At 27.4% G+C, this 17,488-nt stretch overlaps 1 protein-coding gene across 2 annotated transcripts in view; it reads right to left on the reverse strand.

Moving 5' to 3' along the window:
• The window catches only part of LOC147806253 (excitatory amino acid transporter-like), a 101,788-nt gene that overhangs the window by 56,923 nt on the left and 27,377 nt on the right, over positions 1–17,488 (reverse strand). Inside the window, exon 1 of one of the 2 annotated variants that reach the window (XM_087169040.1) lies at positions 2,695–2,969. The exons of the other annotated variant lie outside the window; for it this stretch is intronic. The gene's annotated coding sequence lies outside the window, so the exon portion shown is untranslated. Of the gene's footprint in view, positions 1–2,694; positions 2,970–17,488 lie in introns of those variants that run through there. 2 annotated transcript variants of the gene reach the window in all.

Raw genomic sequence — 17,488 nt, forward strand, 5'->3', positions numbered from 1 at the left:
AATTATACAGTTTTTTAACCATTTACATTTAGCATTTTTCAATAAACGTAAGGTAATGGCTTTTCGTAAGGTAATGGACATTGGAGAGTGCTGGACACGGGAAATTTTTCATGAGTTGAAGCGAATGAAGGAAATATTGTGGTGTCAACACTAGGACTCGAACTTCAGTTCTGCCGGTCAAGATAAGACTGCTCGGCTATGATATGTACGCAGTTTTAAAGAACTAAGTAGCTTCATTAGGTGGTTCTATTTGGTGCGATAAAATTCCGGTTGTATTGGGTGAAAGCAGTTAATAAGCAGTTTTTCTCAAACTTAACAGTTTGATTTTCACTTTATTTATGGTTATTTGACTGTTTTGATTAAATGTGGTAAAATAACCATTCAATAAATTGTTATTTAACCATTTTTTAAGAGAAATTTCTAACGGTGCATTTGTAGTTATTTAGCTCTTCAACTTACTCTTCAGTTGTATAGACGTAATGCAAAAGTCGAAAAAGAGTTTTTTTTTATTTTCTTTAGAAAATTATAATCGAATGAATTTATAGGAAGATTTAAAAATATTATAACTTTGTGTCACCATCGCCCGGTTTATTACTAAATTAATTACTGTCATTGGTTGCAATTTGGTGAATTGAATTGAGAGCATTGACACAAAAATGTATTAGAGCATTCCTGTTTGGAATCTTACTATAGTTTTGATATTTTACTTTCAAAGAACAAAAAAAAACATTGTCCCAAATGTGTTATTTTTTGTGTTGCAAGAGAATTCAAAATTATTTCGTCAGTAATTTATTCACCAAGGTTGAAAAGATAATTTCGAGAAACCAACCAACTTTTACACTTATAAACCAGTTGAAAGTTACTCTCTGAAAAATCGGTTCAACGCTGAACCATAATGCAGTGCAAAATTTCTGAAAACTTAGCAAGATTGAGTCACAGTATCAAGAATTTAATTTTAAGATGCACGATATTATGGTTCAAACTAGCTCCATATTAGGATTGCAGCAAATATGAACGATATTATGATTCGACTTAGACCCACATTAAGGTTATGGCAAATATGAACAATATTATGGTTCAATATTAAGCATAATATTGTTCAGTGCCACATGCAGGTTGCAGTAAAAATATGAACGATATCATCAAGGCTCAAGTTAAAGCCACTTAAGGTTTGCAGCAATTATGAACGATATTATGATTTAACCTGGTGACCATCGGCGTTTTTGGCAGGGGGGGGGGGTCGGTGGGTATATGTCCCCCTCAATATTTCGAAATCAAATAAAAGTCCCATTCAATAATTCAGAGAAATAAAAAAGATTTTCGTGAATTATTACCAATTTAAATTCCTTAAATTTAAAAACAAGAAAGAGATAAAAAAAATACACTATTAATCTTTTTTGGTCAGTATTAAGCATATTTTAGCAACAATAAAATATTCTTAGGCATGAAATTTAGAATTAAATGACCGTGGGGCTTTAATTTCGACCCCCTCAAAAATTGGGCTCAAAAGTCGGGCTCGTGTTGGAGCCACATTAAGGTTGCAGTAAATATAAACTATATTACAGTTCAACTTAAAGCCACTATAAAGTTTCAGCAAGTATGAACCATAATATGATTAAATATTAAGCCTATTATTGTTTAGCGTAACACTCACGTTGCAGCAAATATGAACGATATCATAGCTCAACTTAGAGCCACATTAAAGTTGGAATCAATATGAACGGTATTATGATTCAACTTAGAACCAAATTAAAGTTGCAGCAAGTATGAACAATATTAAAGTTGAATATTGAGCATATTATTGTTCAGCACCACATTCACGTTGCAACAAATATGAACGATATCATAGTTCAACTTAGAGCCACATTAAGGTTGGAATGAATATGAACGATATTATGATTCAACTTAGAACCACATTAAAGTTGCAGCAAGTATGAACAATATTATAGTTAAATATTAAGCATAATATTGTTCAGCACCACATTCACGTTGCAGCAAATATGAACGATATCATAGTTCAACTTGGAGCCACATTAAGGTTGTAGCAAATATGAACGGTATTACGAATCAACTTAGATTCACAATTAGGTTACAGCAAATATAGACGATATTACGGTTTAATGTAGTGCTATTGCTGCAAATACAAACGGAATTATGATTTGATTACACTCCAACACTTTTTGCAGGGTACCATAGTTAAGAACATTTGAGTAAAAACTATTATTCTTTAGCTCGTTCTTTTTTTTAAATTATTTTCAGCAGAAAAAAAGACTAGATTTCCTTGCTCAATGTTCTTCTTATACCATTTAAAAAAAGAAAGTTTATGATTTTATTCGTACTTTATTATGCAAGATGAGCTTAATCTTCACTTGAAAATTCGGATTTTTAATCTATCTGATATACAAAAATTATAATGAATTAATTTATGAGATTAGATTAGTGTCTGGTTACATATAAATTATCTGTTCGGATAAAAATAGATATTAAATTATAAATAGATCTTATATTATCGGAAATGAAACAAAGGTTGTTTTTTACTGAGTGACGAGATCGGAAGCTGCAAGTTTTTATTCGTATTAGTATAATTAACTATGTGAAACGTATTAATAAATTGTAAGATTTTTCGAGATGTTTGCATTTTCAGTCAATTGAGAATTATTAATACACATTTTCAAGAAGAAGAAAAATACTCACCAGCAAAAAAAAAAGTATCCCAAACTAGTTTTTTTCCGTTCAAATACCCCTTCTGTTTAATCCATTTAAATTTTCTCAAAAAAATGGGTGTCAACACTCACAAAAAACGTTTGTTATGATCACAGTTGTAAAAGCGCGCGTATTCTTTTATCACGTGCTCTTTGTTCAACAGCCGGTCTTCGTTTGAAAGCAGAAACGCGGAAAAACTGGAAACAGCACGTGCTTCAGTTTGGGATGCGGGAGTTGGAGCATGCGCAATAAGAGAAAATCTCTTTGGCAGCTGAATTAGAAAATGCATTTAAATAAGAAAGAAAAGCAATCTGAAAAAAAAAACGCTAAAGCACTTCCTTTTGATTCCGTTGAAAAGGTGCGGTTTATTTTGAAACGAACTATGAAAATAGCATGCTTAGGATAATGTAAACAATTCTGATGATAAAAATGTGTTTTTTTATCCTCATGAAATCTAGAAGATAATCATCGTAAATGGAAAAGTCAAGTTAAAACGAATTTTTTAATGCTTCCAACGTTTCGCTGTTCTTTTAATTGTTTTATTATATTGAATGTAAATAAAGCCTCTAATGGTACCATCTATTAAAGTTTTATATCTAATTAATTTAAATAATGATGCGTATAAATTTGGGGGGAAATTAACTAGAAATTCATGAAAAACTTTTCATAACTAAAATTTTACATAATTGAAATTAAATAATATTTTGAAAACTCCTCGCTCTAAATTCTTAATCCATTCAGTAGCTTTTTCATCTATATATTACACTATTATTTGCAGTTAAAGTGTAAAACTATCACTAATTCTACATTTTGACTTATTTGTCTGTCGAAATTAACTATCACTCACGTTTACTAGTATGGAAAATTAACTAGCAACTCGTGTTGCAAAATCATGAAAAACTTATCATATAAACCATACCTTAAAATCTACAAATGTTTGCATAAGGAAATTAAATAATATTCTGAAAGTTACTCACTCTAAATACTTATTCTATTAAGTAACTAGTTTTTCCATACATTAAATGATTATATGCACTTGAAGTGTAAAACCAATTATAAACACTGCTTAACTTATTTTTCGATCGAAATTAGCTAACACTCATGTTAATTAGCATGGTGAATTAACTAGCAACTCGTGTTGCAAATTCATGAAAAACTTATCATATAAACCCTACCTTGAAATCTACAAATGTTTACATAAGGAAATTAAATAATATTCTGAAAGTTACTCACTCTAAATACTTATTCTATTAAGTAACTAGTTTTTCTATATATTGAATGATTATATGCAATTGAAGTGTAAAACCAATTATAAACACTGCTTAACTTATTTTTCGATCGAAATTAGCTAACACTCATGTTAACTAGCATGGAAAATTAACTAGCAACTCGTGTTGCAAATTCATGAAAAACTTTTTATAAAAACCATACCTTAAAATTTTCATAATTAAAATTAAATAATATTTTTAAAATTCCCTGCTCTTAATATTTACTTTATTAAATAGCTTGCTGTTCTATACATTGAATGATTGCATCCAGTTTACGTGTAAGACCAAATATTAATTGTGATTTTAAACTTATTTTCCCAGAGAAAAACTAATTTTTTATAAAGAATCTAAGACTGAGACGAAATTAAAGTATAAAGGAAAAAGATATTAGTTATTTCATTATTCAAAAAAAAAAAACTGTTGTTACAACTTTGCAGTTATTGTTCATAATCCAGTAACTCTTAAATCATAAAATTACAAATTATTTTAGAAGTTGCTTATTTAGTATTTATCTAGAAGAAGTTAATATTTAGTATTTCAAATAAATACTCTTCTTTAAATTTTGCTTAGTAATTCATAAAATTTATACTTAATAAAAAATTTAATAATTTATGAATTAAACTCTTTAAGACAAAAATCAATGATGAATAAATTTAGATAACTGAATTTGAGGAATGTAATTATTGTAATTATCTGACTGAATTTTATAATTAAAAAATAATATAACTTTATCACAAGATGTGAAACAATAATTTCTATTTCTTAAAGACATTAAAAAAGTTTTACCGAAAAGCGGAAATACAAATAATAAATATAATAAAACAAAAATGTTACTGTGTTTTCATAAGTTTTTCACATATCCTTTTTTTCCGAAAACAAATCATGCTTCTTAAAAATATAACTAAAACGGTATGAAAAGTAAGAACATTAATGTTAGATTAGTGGAAAGTAACCATCTTGTTATTTATTTAATTTTACTCTTGATTACTTCTTCTATTAGTAAAATATTACAGAAAAAAACTAAACACATCGGAGTAAAAATTAAAAATAATGAATACACATATGAATTTTAAATGCTATAAAGATGACTTTTAGTTAAAAAAAAAATAATGAATAAATTTGTTATTTAATGTTACTAATTATTTGATGTTATTAATGTTACTATAAAATTGATTTCTTTATGAGTTAAGCGATAACGAGTTGAATTTGACACGAAATAAATATTTATAAAAAAATTTAATTTAATGTAACAATATTGAAAACAACCAACAATTTTCAACTATTATCAGATAAATATTTTTTTTAATTAAAGAAAAAGATTTCAAATTTTTGCTAAGCTATCATTAGTTTCATATCACTCTTCAACTATCATTATTTTCATAATGCTGTTAAATAATCATTATTTTGAAAACGTGGTTAAATCATCATTATTTTTCAGTTTCTGTTAAATTAACATTACTTTTACATTATAATTAACCATTAGTCTCTTTACATTTTTTGTTAAAATTATTGATATTTTTATAATATTTTAAAAGTATCAAAATTTCTCTTCATTGTCAACTGTCATTATTTTCAAATTGTTGTTCAACTGTTATTATTTTAGAATTATTGTCAACTATTTTTATTTTTAAATTATTTCAACTAATATTAAGCTCAAATTGTTGATATTTTATTATTGTTACAACAATTTTGTTAAACTACCATTTTACTATCAATTTTGTTAAGCTATATTTAATTTTTACATCATTGTAAAAATACATAGCAGAGAGTATAACTACATTATATACTTATTTTAACTACTTATTTTAATATTATTTTTAAAATATTATTAAACTATCATTATTGTCGCATAATTGTTGAAACATATAACTAATTCATTCAACGAAATTAGATCACACACATCATTTGTTATAACTAAATCTGCTGGTGAATAACATAAGGTATGAAATCTCTGAGTCTAAAAAAGTGTACATTTGCGAAAAATGTATGGTAAAAACCTATTATTTTTTTATTTAAATAATGTTTCAATAAAAAAATATTTAAATAAGTTTCATAGAGAAGGATATATGTTATGATGCATTAGTAGATATTGAAATGCAATAACGTTAGAAAAATATAATTTTACATTACATTTTTTGAAAAAAAAAAGATTACACCTTTGATGATTTTAGAAAAATATTAAAAAGAAATATTTGAAATTAAATACTTTTCTGTGGCTAATGCTAGTATATAAAGTATTATCAGTAATAATAAAAAAAGTTTTCACTAAAATGATTTTTTTTTCGTTTTAATTGGAACTTGTTAAATAAGTGGTTTATGAAGCACATTTGTCAACCAGTTAGTCAACGTGTATTGCAAGGAATTTGAATAAAAAAGCGTTTTTCAATTTGTCCATTTTTGCTTTCTCTACTTTTATAATTGAAAGTTTCTAACACGGTCTCAGAGCCGTGGTGGATCATGGGATAGTGTTCGAATCCCAGAGATGGCTGGTGGGTACAAATTCTGCACCAGGCTAGCACCGACCACAAAGTAAAATATCCTCAGTGGCAGACAGATCATGGGTTAGAGTGTCCGCATTATGTCATACTATCCGTGGGAGGTGTACATGGTTATGGGAGGTAATATGGGTTAGTTTCAGTTGTAAAATAAAATATCCATTGAAAATTCTAAAACCTTTATCTGAAACTTCTAATAATATTCCTCTTTATATTTTTCTTCAAAGCTATAAAAATTTTGCTCCTCAAATCATAACACTATTGCTCTAACAATTATAATATTACTTGTTGTAATAAAGAAAAAAATTCTAATGATTACAATTTTCTCCAAATAACACTGTTCTTTTTTTTCAATTTACAGTTGAATTTCTTTTTTCAAGTTGTCGCACGAATTCTCTTAAAAATAAAATGCTAATTTAAAATCGCAACAATATTTTTCTTCAAATTTTAAGCTGTCTCTCTTCAAACTCTAACGACTTATTCAGTGAATTCTAAGATTATAAACTCTCCAAATGTAAAATTTTTTCCTAGAAACTTCTAACATGAAAATTAGTCACAAGTTCATTTAAATTAATTAGCATAAAATTCTTAAGCCATTAAATAATTTTACCTAAAACGTAAAGACGTCACGTGGAATTAGTTTGAATGGATAAATAATTATAATTTCCAATTTACTTAAATTAGTTTTATATTAAATTAGATAATGCTAAAAATAAAATTAACAACTATAAGCTTTTCAGAATTTATACTTTAAATAAATCTCTCTGCTGTAATAAATGTTTTTTTAAAATAAGTAGCGAAAATAAAGATTAAAATCTTTATATTTTTGAAAGAATCTCGCTTGGCTCATGAATTTAAAAAAATATTTTGAATGTTACAATAATTTTGCTCTGAATCTGGTTTCAGGTATTTTTGAATTTTTGCCAAATTGTCTTGATGGTAGTCCAATTGTGTAACACAGCTTTTTTGAGAATTTTGCTGATACAGTCCTTCTTTCAATATTATGCCTTGTCTCTATGTCACAGCCTTGAACAGAAATGGCTCTAAAACCTGAAAGATTATTTTTTGAGGGTAATTAAAGAAAATTAGATAAATTAGTGAAGAATTAGGATAGAACTTCGTTCAAAAGTGCTCATAGCTACTAGGTATAAATGGAATTAGAGCTTTTCGTCACTTCCATTGGAATCAGGGTGCCCACAAGAGGTACCAGGAGGGTATGTTTCCATAACTATTCTGGTGGGTTGGAGATATTTTTTTTAAATGTATTATGCAATTTTGTAGTTTAAAAACTGTAAATTATAATTATGGAATATTTTTTAATATTTGGGGGGAGGGGCTAGTTTTTAAAATCTTGTTTGGTGTGGGACATTTTTTAGCCAAATTAATTGCATCATCAATGCACAACCTTGATCCGTGGTGGCTCAGAAAATACAGCTTTCGCCTTCCGATGAGGTGACCCTGGTTCGAATCCCAGCGGCGGCGTGTCGATACAAATTCCGCACCAGGCTCACACCGACCATATGACTGACATAAAATATTCTCGGAGGTAGACGGATCATGGGTTAGAGTTCCCTTGCCGTCGGGCTAACCGTGGGAGGTTTTCGTGGTTTTCCTCTTCATGTAAATCAAATGCGGGTTTGTTCCATCAAAAAAGTCCTCAACGAAAGTCTCCCAATAATTGATTCATATTCCTTTGTATTCTGGATTGGGTTCAAAATTACATGGCTATGGAGTTGAGCATTAGCAGTCGTAAATCTAAAAAATTGAATCGACTGTTCAACGACGGTTATAAAATGAAATAAAATACACAACCTTGGAATAATGTGAAATAAGGAATTAAAAAAACAACTATTGCGTGGGCATCGTTGGAGAGTTAACAGTTGGTATATGTAGAATAAATATATAGAATAAATATGTAGAATAAATATAAATTTATAAAAGGCCGTCTCAATATTTCCAAGAAATAAAATTTTTTTTAGTGAATAGATTTAATTTCTTTAAGGATGAAAACAAGAAATAGATTAAAATTATTAATCTTTTTGTAATTTCAATCACATTAAAGAATTTTTTAGCTCCTGCGACTCTAATGAACTATAGGTTTAATTTAAAAAGAGCGAGAACTGTTCTAGTGGTGGGTTAGATTTCAAAATCTGTTTTGGTGGGGGATACATTTTGTAGTTTTTTTTTCTAAAGAAACAGGGGGATAATTCCTTTTAATCAAGTTCATTACATCTTCAACTCATAATATGCATAGTAAGAAAAGGATATTTATAACCTTTGAACCCCTGCTAAAATAATTACAAACATCAATTTTAATTTTTTGGGTGAGATATCATTTAAAATCTATTTTTGTTAAGGTTATTATTTTAAACACTTTTCTTACATCTTTATTATATAAGAAAAATACGTTCTTTAATAAATCTAAATTTTTTTAAATCATTATTTCTTGTGATTGCAACATTAACAGTCTCCTTTCTAATAAATAGAAATTTGTGCATTTTGTCTTTAATGATGGTTCAACTTCCATTCTGGAGGAAAAATTAAATTTCTTTTTATCAATGTACAAAGAATAGGAAAGTAATGCCAACATTGATGATGTTAAAGATCTTAATAGGGCAAAAAAAAAAAGATTTTCCTGGATGTAATTAAAACGAAGAATTAGAAATAAAACAGAGACAGCTAGATTTTGAAAGTTTTATGTAACCACCCCCTTCACTAACTAAACCGACTCGCTTGTCTCCCGTTTTTTTTCTTTTTTTCTTCTTTTTTTTTCTTTTTTTCTTAGATGGGGGGGAGGGGATTTTATAAACTGAAAACAACAATAACTGTTACAAACAGTTCTGTGACTAAGCAAAGTTAACGTTATAAAAAACAATGGCCGTCATACTTGAGAATTAGTATTCTCATAAAAAAAGCTTTTGGAAAACAAGCCAAGATTATAAATCACTGGAATAAAGCAATGAATATCACCGGGAAAAAAATTTAAGGAGAATAGAGATCACAGGAAGAAAGCATCACAACTCAAAATAGAGATGAATTATTAAATTTTGATGAATTAATTAAATATTTTTTTCAATTATTTACTATACAAAGATTAGTTCGCGGTTAATAATAATAGATTAGTTAATAAGTTCGCGGGAAGAAATTTCTACATTTCTTACTTCTTAATACTCTTATTGTCTACTCTTAAATGAGCTTTAAAAATTGTATAATTCCAAAAATGATTCTCATTTTATTGTGTATTGTATTCTCATAGAAAAATAATGCTTTTCAAGCAAATGAATTAAAAAAAACAAGCAAACTGCATAGTATAATAAACTACTTTATTCTTTTTAAATACTTTATCGTATTATAATACTAACACCCCCAGTGAGTATTGTTAATTGATGTATAATACATGATATTATACTATCACAGGAAAAAAAGGCATAAAATTTAAAAATTTCTTTCTAAACACTTCAAATTAATTGCATATCAATTATTTTTTTTAAAAAAATGTCTAGTTTCATTTGATTAAATGTATAATTACATTAAATTTGGACTCAATGCTATAAATCGAATTGGTCACAAAATTAATTGCATTTTTACAAATAATCACCACTTTTTGTGTCAAATTTGCAAAAAATTATTTTTCCATATTTTTTTTATTTATTATTTTTTTTTATGATTTTTTTTTATAATGTTTTTGTCCTCTGAAAATATTGTTTCACAATATATTTCTAACATTGAATGTAATTAAATTGAGATAGATCAGCTACAGCTAAAAATTGTTGTCATTAAAATAAAAAAAATTAAAAAATATGTATTTATGCTATTTACGGAAATTGGGAAAATTTTTTAGAATATATGGGGGATGTCCCCATTGGCCTTGAGAAGAGGGATGATTTTTTAGTACAATGAACAAACGTTCATTTGCTGATTAAAATGAACAAACATTCATTCAAAACAATTGCTTAGATAGCTGGGGAAAATTAGGGCATACCCATTTAATTAAAAAAAAATTAAAAATAAAAAAAATGAAAGCTCAATCTATATATATATTAAATTCTTTTTTATGTATGAAAAAGAAAATTATTTTAATTCTAATTTCTTATTTTGTTTTCTAACATACATAGAAAATTTAAATTTTATTGATCTAACATTTCAACATTATTTTCAAAAATTTGTATCTTTCATTAATATTTTGCTTAAGCCAGTAAAAAAAAATATTTTTATTTAATACCATTAGTAATAGATTTAAAATTTTAATATCTTTAATATGTCGATTGGAATAAACAGTTTTTCAGTAAAATGGTCATTACGCTTGAATACCAATTTCCAGTAAGAAAAATAGCTAAAAGAAAATTAAAACTCGTGAGAACTTTTCTGAGCCACCCACAGTCGTCTACATAAAAAAGAAATGCAATTCCATTAGTCGAAAGTCATAAGTTTTTTTACGACTCTCGCTATCATCAGAATTTACGATTCTTATCAATAATTTTAAGAAGTTGCCATTCCGCAATTCCTATTTTATGTCTATGGAGTGGTGGCAAAAGATCGCCATCTTAAGTTTTCTGCGTACATAAAAATCGTTTGATAAATGTCGATGAAGGTCGGAACCTTTTAAGGAAAATTTTATATTCACGCCAGCTTTGTTTGAATAAGTAACGCTTTGGCGCGAAGACAACTGAGTAAGTGATAAATTGAATTGGAATTGGTTTCTTTGCGAATGGATTAGCATTAGATAGTTTAATAAAAGTGAGCTGTAATCTTGAAAGAATATTGTTTTGTTCAACAACTGTAAACAGACATCTCATTCTATTGTTGAAATTATATGAAACGTGATGTAAAAATATTCAGAATTACTCCGAATTTATTAAAATGAATTTAAATGCAGGTTTTTTTCAAAAATAGATATGAATTGTAGCGGTATAATCATAAAATAACTATAAGTAAAAAAAGACGAAGAATTTTTTTTTTAGCTTGGAGGGAATAAAATACAATTGTACTTACTTAACACTTAACACTAAACTTAATACTTAACACTTATATAAAATGCAATTTAATATTATTATTTATTAATGTAAAAAAGGTAGCTGGGCATATGTTCAAAATTTATCATACACAAGTTTTAAAAAAAAATGATTCTGCTCAGGGATCATAATATTGGTAGTTTGGTTTGAAAGATATAAGTTTAAACCTTCTTTTGTTTGCAGTGTATATGTTCGATAGTAAGGTTAAACCTTACCTCAGAGGGTAAACATTATCTAAGGTTCAAATCATCCAACCATAACCAAGCACTTAACCTATTTTCCAGGGCTCTTAATTTGCAAGACCATATATCGCGTTATTTTAGGTGCCGGTCAGGCGTCGGGGACTGTCTCTTACCACCTCTGCCACTTTTCATTTTAAATAAAACTCACTTTTCATTTTAAATAAATGTTTGAAGTTAATAAAATAAATTACTAAACATGATGATAACATAGATACGTGGGTCACTAATAACTGTATCAAATCCTGAAGTGTTATATGTTTCCTTCCTATTACTTCAATAATAACAGATTAGTTAGCAGATGTTGAAAACCATCTAAATTTTTAAAAAAACCTATGATTTGCTGATACAATTTTTTCTTAAAGTTCAAATGAAACAATATACGCGAGTCAAACTAAAAAAAGGAATATTTAATTTGTTTTTGTTTTATGGCTATTTAAATATTATTGTCACAAAGCCGTAATAATAAAAGCCATTTAGGTGAACACAACTATCCGTAATAATACATTAATCCGTAGTAGTAAGACAATTATATTTACTTTCAGCGGAATGAATGTTGGACTGAAAATAAAGGTATTCACCAAATTGAATATTTTCTAATCAAAAGTAGTGTTTAGATATATCCTTAATTGTCTAAAAGATATACTTAATAAGTTATTAAATTAAAGAAACTTTTTGGGCAGATTTCTTCTATAATTTAACGTTAAAGATAACCATTTTCCCGAACAAGGATAAAAAATAGTTATAAAAGGAGACTCTTTTAGTTCAATACTTTAATTTCAAAACCTCAAGACATGATTTATTGGTTTTTACTTACTATGAAAATGTTAAACAATGAATTCAGTTAAAAATTCAGTAATATTCAGTAATAAATATTCAGTTAAATATTCAGTAACAAAAATAGCCGTATTTCTTCAAAACAATAAATTAATTTAAAGTATAAATTTTTAAAAGATAGAATGGAGATCCTTTGCTCCAAAAAAGAAAACTTAAAAACCTTAAATTCATTAAAATAGTTTGCCTTGACCTTAATCATGCTCTGGTTTTTCAAATTCCTAGAAACAGTAAATTCTTTGAACCTATGAAAAATATTATCTTTAGTTGCTTTCTAATCAATTGTGGCATTCATAAAAATGAGCCAACAAAATAGCACTTTCTCTTTCAAATAAAGTCAGTTTGTTTCCTCTAGTGTAATTATCTGCATGACATATTTAACATAGATTACTATCATTCTTGTCACTGGAATTAAATAACTTCTCTAATGGAAGTTCTTTCTATTAGAGCCGCCACAAAAGTTTAATTTTACATTAAAACACCCGCACAGCATCATGTGAGACGTCATTTCCTGTCCGGCAGACGATTAGTACAATTCACTTAGTTTCTTTTTTATCATGAATGTCGTCTGCCTTTTTAAAATGTAGATGTAGAGCACTATGAGACAGTTCTTATTGCACAATGCAGTAACTTATCGCTCATGCTTAAAACTGCTGTGTTTTCATTTCCTTTCTTGCTGACCTTAATTAAAAAATGAGCCTTAAAAATGAGAGTTTGTATTGTGATCTTTGCGGTATTAAGGAGTTTCTATTTTTTTTTTTAAGAAATCTGATTTAAATAAGGAGCATAGTGTTTTTCCGTTTTCTAATTGTTTTTTTAAAGTAAAATTTCACCTTTCAAGAAATTTCTGATCCACAAATATTTTCTAATTTTTCCTTTTTTTTGTTAAACTATAAAATTAATAACAATAAAAAAATCCAAACGTACATTGGAAAATAAGAGAAAAAGCTTACAGAAATACAGAACTTCAAAAAAGGATATTTTTAAAATATTTTTTTTCATTAACTGTTTGGCCAATAATATTAAAATTTTGCAATTTCTTTTTATAGTTAAATATGCTGTATAAGTTTTATACCTTACAGTTCAAAAGTTTTCGATCATTTTGAAATTTCAATTGATAATCAATTTTTAAAAAAAAACAATGAATATTCATAATACCTTGTTTTTTTATAGTTATTATAGAGTTAAAAGTTACATATATATACATGTATGTACCATTGACTAAACTGAGTTTTCGTTCAAATTTTGTATTTGGCCATGCAAGGTTACATTTTTTAAATGATGTAAAAATTTGTATATTTTGCATTTCAATTTTTTTTTTACTATTGTTGAATAGAATAACGAATATTTATCAAGCATTATTTTTTTGCATGAAATTATCTTTGGATAAATAAATTTAATAACTGTATGCAAAACTGTTTCGATTCGATTAAAAAGCTTTTCTGATATCTTACGCAAAAAGTAAAATAAACAGTAAAGGGTCTGAACTTTGGACCGCATTCCTGACCAAACTATTGGGACAATATTTTCTAGATTACTGCTACCCCCTATATATTGGGATTCAGAAATCGCCATCCATCGAAAAAAAAGGTATGTTTATTCAGAGAATGTACGTATTTGTGTCTGATTTCCTAACTTAAAATATCGTCTGCACAAATTAATTAACATTTTATATGTCACCCCAGTAAAAAATTAAGAATAAGTCCTAGTACGTAAAAATTCGATAGTTAGATGAAAAATTCTTTAGAATAATTCGTTTCTTCCCGCTTTTTATACTAGTTTTAGTGGCATTGTTTCAAAATTAACAGTTTTGTATATAAATCATACAGAAACATTGATAGGGAAAGATGAAACTTTCTAAAACGGGAAAAATTACGAATACACTTCTGTAATGGTAGAATGAAAAGAAATTGCAACGAACAAACTATGAATCTTGCAACGTTATTTTTTTACCAGATCATTACTTAATATTAGATTATCATAACTTATATAAGATCATTACTTAAATGATTTTATAGCTTAAAATACAGTGTGTACTAATTAATTAACATATTGAAGGTTACTCCTTCGAACCATAAAATTGAGCCTTAGTACGTGAAAATCTGACCATTCGATTAAAAGTTATTTAAGTGCTCTCTTTTTTATTTTGTCCACTATATATAAGTAATTAAAAAAATACTTCACTATAAAAAATTCCGGTAAAAAATATTGGTACCCTAAGTGTCAAATTATCCATAAAATTAATTCTACCGAAAAGTTTTATACCGTAATTTTTACAGTTATATTTGCTAAATTTCTGTGATTCAGGTAAAATAATTTTAGTCATATAGTATATTTGCGATCCAGATAAAGTACTTTTTAGAGTAAATATTATAGTAAAAATATTTACTGCAAAAACAAATGACCGGGTCAAATTACGGGATAAAGTATCAGCACTTTGGGTGTAACATCCGTAATATTTATTTTCATCGTAAAATACTGTACCGTAATTTTTACAGTAATATTTATTAGAATCAGTGATTCTGCGGTAATTGATATTGTAAAAATAAGATAAATCAGCACTTTTTGGTTCGTAACATTTTCCGGTCAAAATGGATTTTGCGGTAAAAAGCACTGGTAACCTGAGTGTCGGTACTTTCAACCATAATTTGATCCGGAAAGTGCAGATATAATTTTACTGCAGAATCTACCACGAGTTCGATAAAAAAAAATCTTGGGAGCAAGTTTAGCTCGAATAGAGTTTTCCCCGGTATTTCTAACACTACATAATTCCACGTTTCATCTTTTACAAATATCGGAAAATTCAGAGGATTGATATACCTCCCGATATCTCGCCCACCTATACATGTATTTATCGTTTGAAGTGGTCTGTGAAACAGGATGGCTCCTGCCTTCTCATAACTAATGTCCTGCAGGAAGATCAAGAGGAGTCTAATTTCCTCTGCACATTCTACATCCTGTTCCACTTTGCATTCCCTTTTTTTGATCAATCCGAAAAGAGTTCTGAAGACGACACAAAGTTTACTAAGATGATGGTGTATTTTCGAAAATAGCTAAAATATATTCTAGAATGATTATATGATTCAATTAAAGATTGTTCGTCATGATTATTCTTGCGAATCATTAAATAGAATTATCGAATGAGTTTTGAAATAAAATTTTTTAACGAAGCAAGTTTTTTTTTATCATGGACGTAGTTTTTCTAAGATCTAAAAATGTTCAATTTTTTCCAAATAAGAGACATTATGGCAACTAAAGACATGGGATATGCGATTAATGGGATATTTTTACTAAAGGCAATAATGGGATATTTTTGAAAATGGTTATAAGACTTAAGAATTTCTTAAGAAGGTTTTTTTTCTCATGGAAGCAGTTCTATGATTTAAAAATTTTCAATATCTTCAAGTTAAGGGACATTTTTAAGGTGATAATGGGCTATTTCTGAAAATAGCTAAAATGCATTCTAGAAAGATTATAGAATGCAATTAAAAATTGTTAATCATAGTTTTTCTTGCTAATTATCAAATAGAATTATCGAATAAATTTTTAAATACAGTTTCTAAGAAAGCAAGTTTTTTCTCATGGATGTAGTTTTTCTATGATTTAAAAATTTTCAGTAATTTCAAGATAAGCGACATGTTTTTAATTTTTTTTTAAATGTGAAAATTGATTTGACATTTCTCACGTTGTTGTACAGTAAATAAAATATACAAAAAATGATCACATCTCTACCCTGGGTCACTTTAACTTCAAATTGAATAAAAATTGATGTTTCTAATTTTTGATATCATTTAAATTATTATGCTCCAATATTTAATTTTTAAAATTTATTTTGAATAAAGATAACCAATTTGACTTCGGTACTTTTTGACATTAATTAAATAAAATTAATTAGAACTTTATAAATTTTATTATTTTTTGTTTTAAAAAAATATAAAATAAAATCAAAAAAAGTTTAAATAAATTCTTGACGACAAAAAAATTTTTAAAAACTAGAAAGAATGTATGTGCTTTAAATTTAATGGAGTCATCGTTAGTAGATTTTGATATACATAGCTGCAAGTTAGAAAAAATTCGCAAAATGGTCATCAAAAATTATCACTTTAAGTTAAATGAGAAAATAAAAAATAGGAAACCAAGTCTTATCTTCCTATCTAGTTTAGACAAAATACAAAAGTTTATCTCATTAGGAAAAAAATTAATGCAATTCCTGCAAGTGACGTACAGTGGGTATCTCAATCCTGATTAGTTGTTAAAACGTGGCATTTGCTTACGTTGACAACTGTTCTTTCCATTCCATTTCGAGTATGCTAAGACGTCAAATATCAATTATCTTAAGTGACACAATATATATTCTTACAAGAAGATTCATTACGGAAAATTTCTGTTCCTAATTATATATTTCTTACTTAGCACATAAGCAGGCAAGAAGCCATGTAAAACATTAACAAACTAATTATGTATCGAAGTTGCCAGGTACACAAAACAAAAATATATCCCGGTTACAATAAAATGCATAAAAAAATAATAAATCTAAGTTATGTAAGAGGCGCAGGCTAGAATGAATTATATTTCAACAAGTTTGATGCGTGATACCATGCTGTATTTAATTAACTTCACGTTAATTGACATTTTAACTTATGTGAAGAAATTTAGTTCGACCTCAACACGACATTTTGCTTATAAAAGTTCAGCTGGAGTCAGGTCACATGTGTGGGTATTCATAATCTTCTTCTTGAAGTGCAAGTACCCAATTGTACAATTTTTTAATAAAAAATCTTTTGAATTTTAGTGATATTAAAACTAATTACTTTTTTACTTTACCATACAAAATGTATGCAAAATATTTTCTTGAAAAATGCTAAAAAATATTTAAAAAACTTAAAACATTTGTGCTTTAATTTATATTAAGAATTCGCGGTTTTTAGGATTTTAAA

Source organism: Parasteatoda tepidariorum, chromosome 8 (assembly GCF_982258835.1).
Source record: "Parasteatoda tepidariorum strain Cologne lab strain chromosome 8, Ptep-v5.0, whole genome shotgun sequence".
NCBI classification, from domain to species: Eukaryota; Metazoa; Arthropoda; class Arachnida; order Araneae; family Theridiidae; genus Parasteatoda; species Parasteatoda tepidariorum.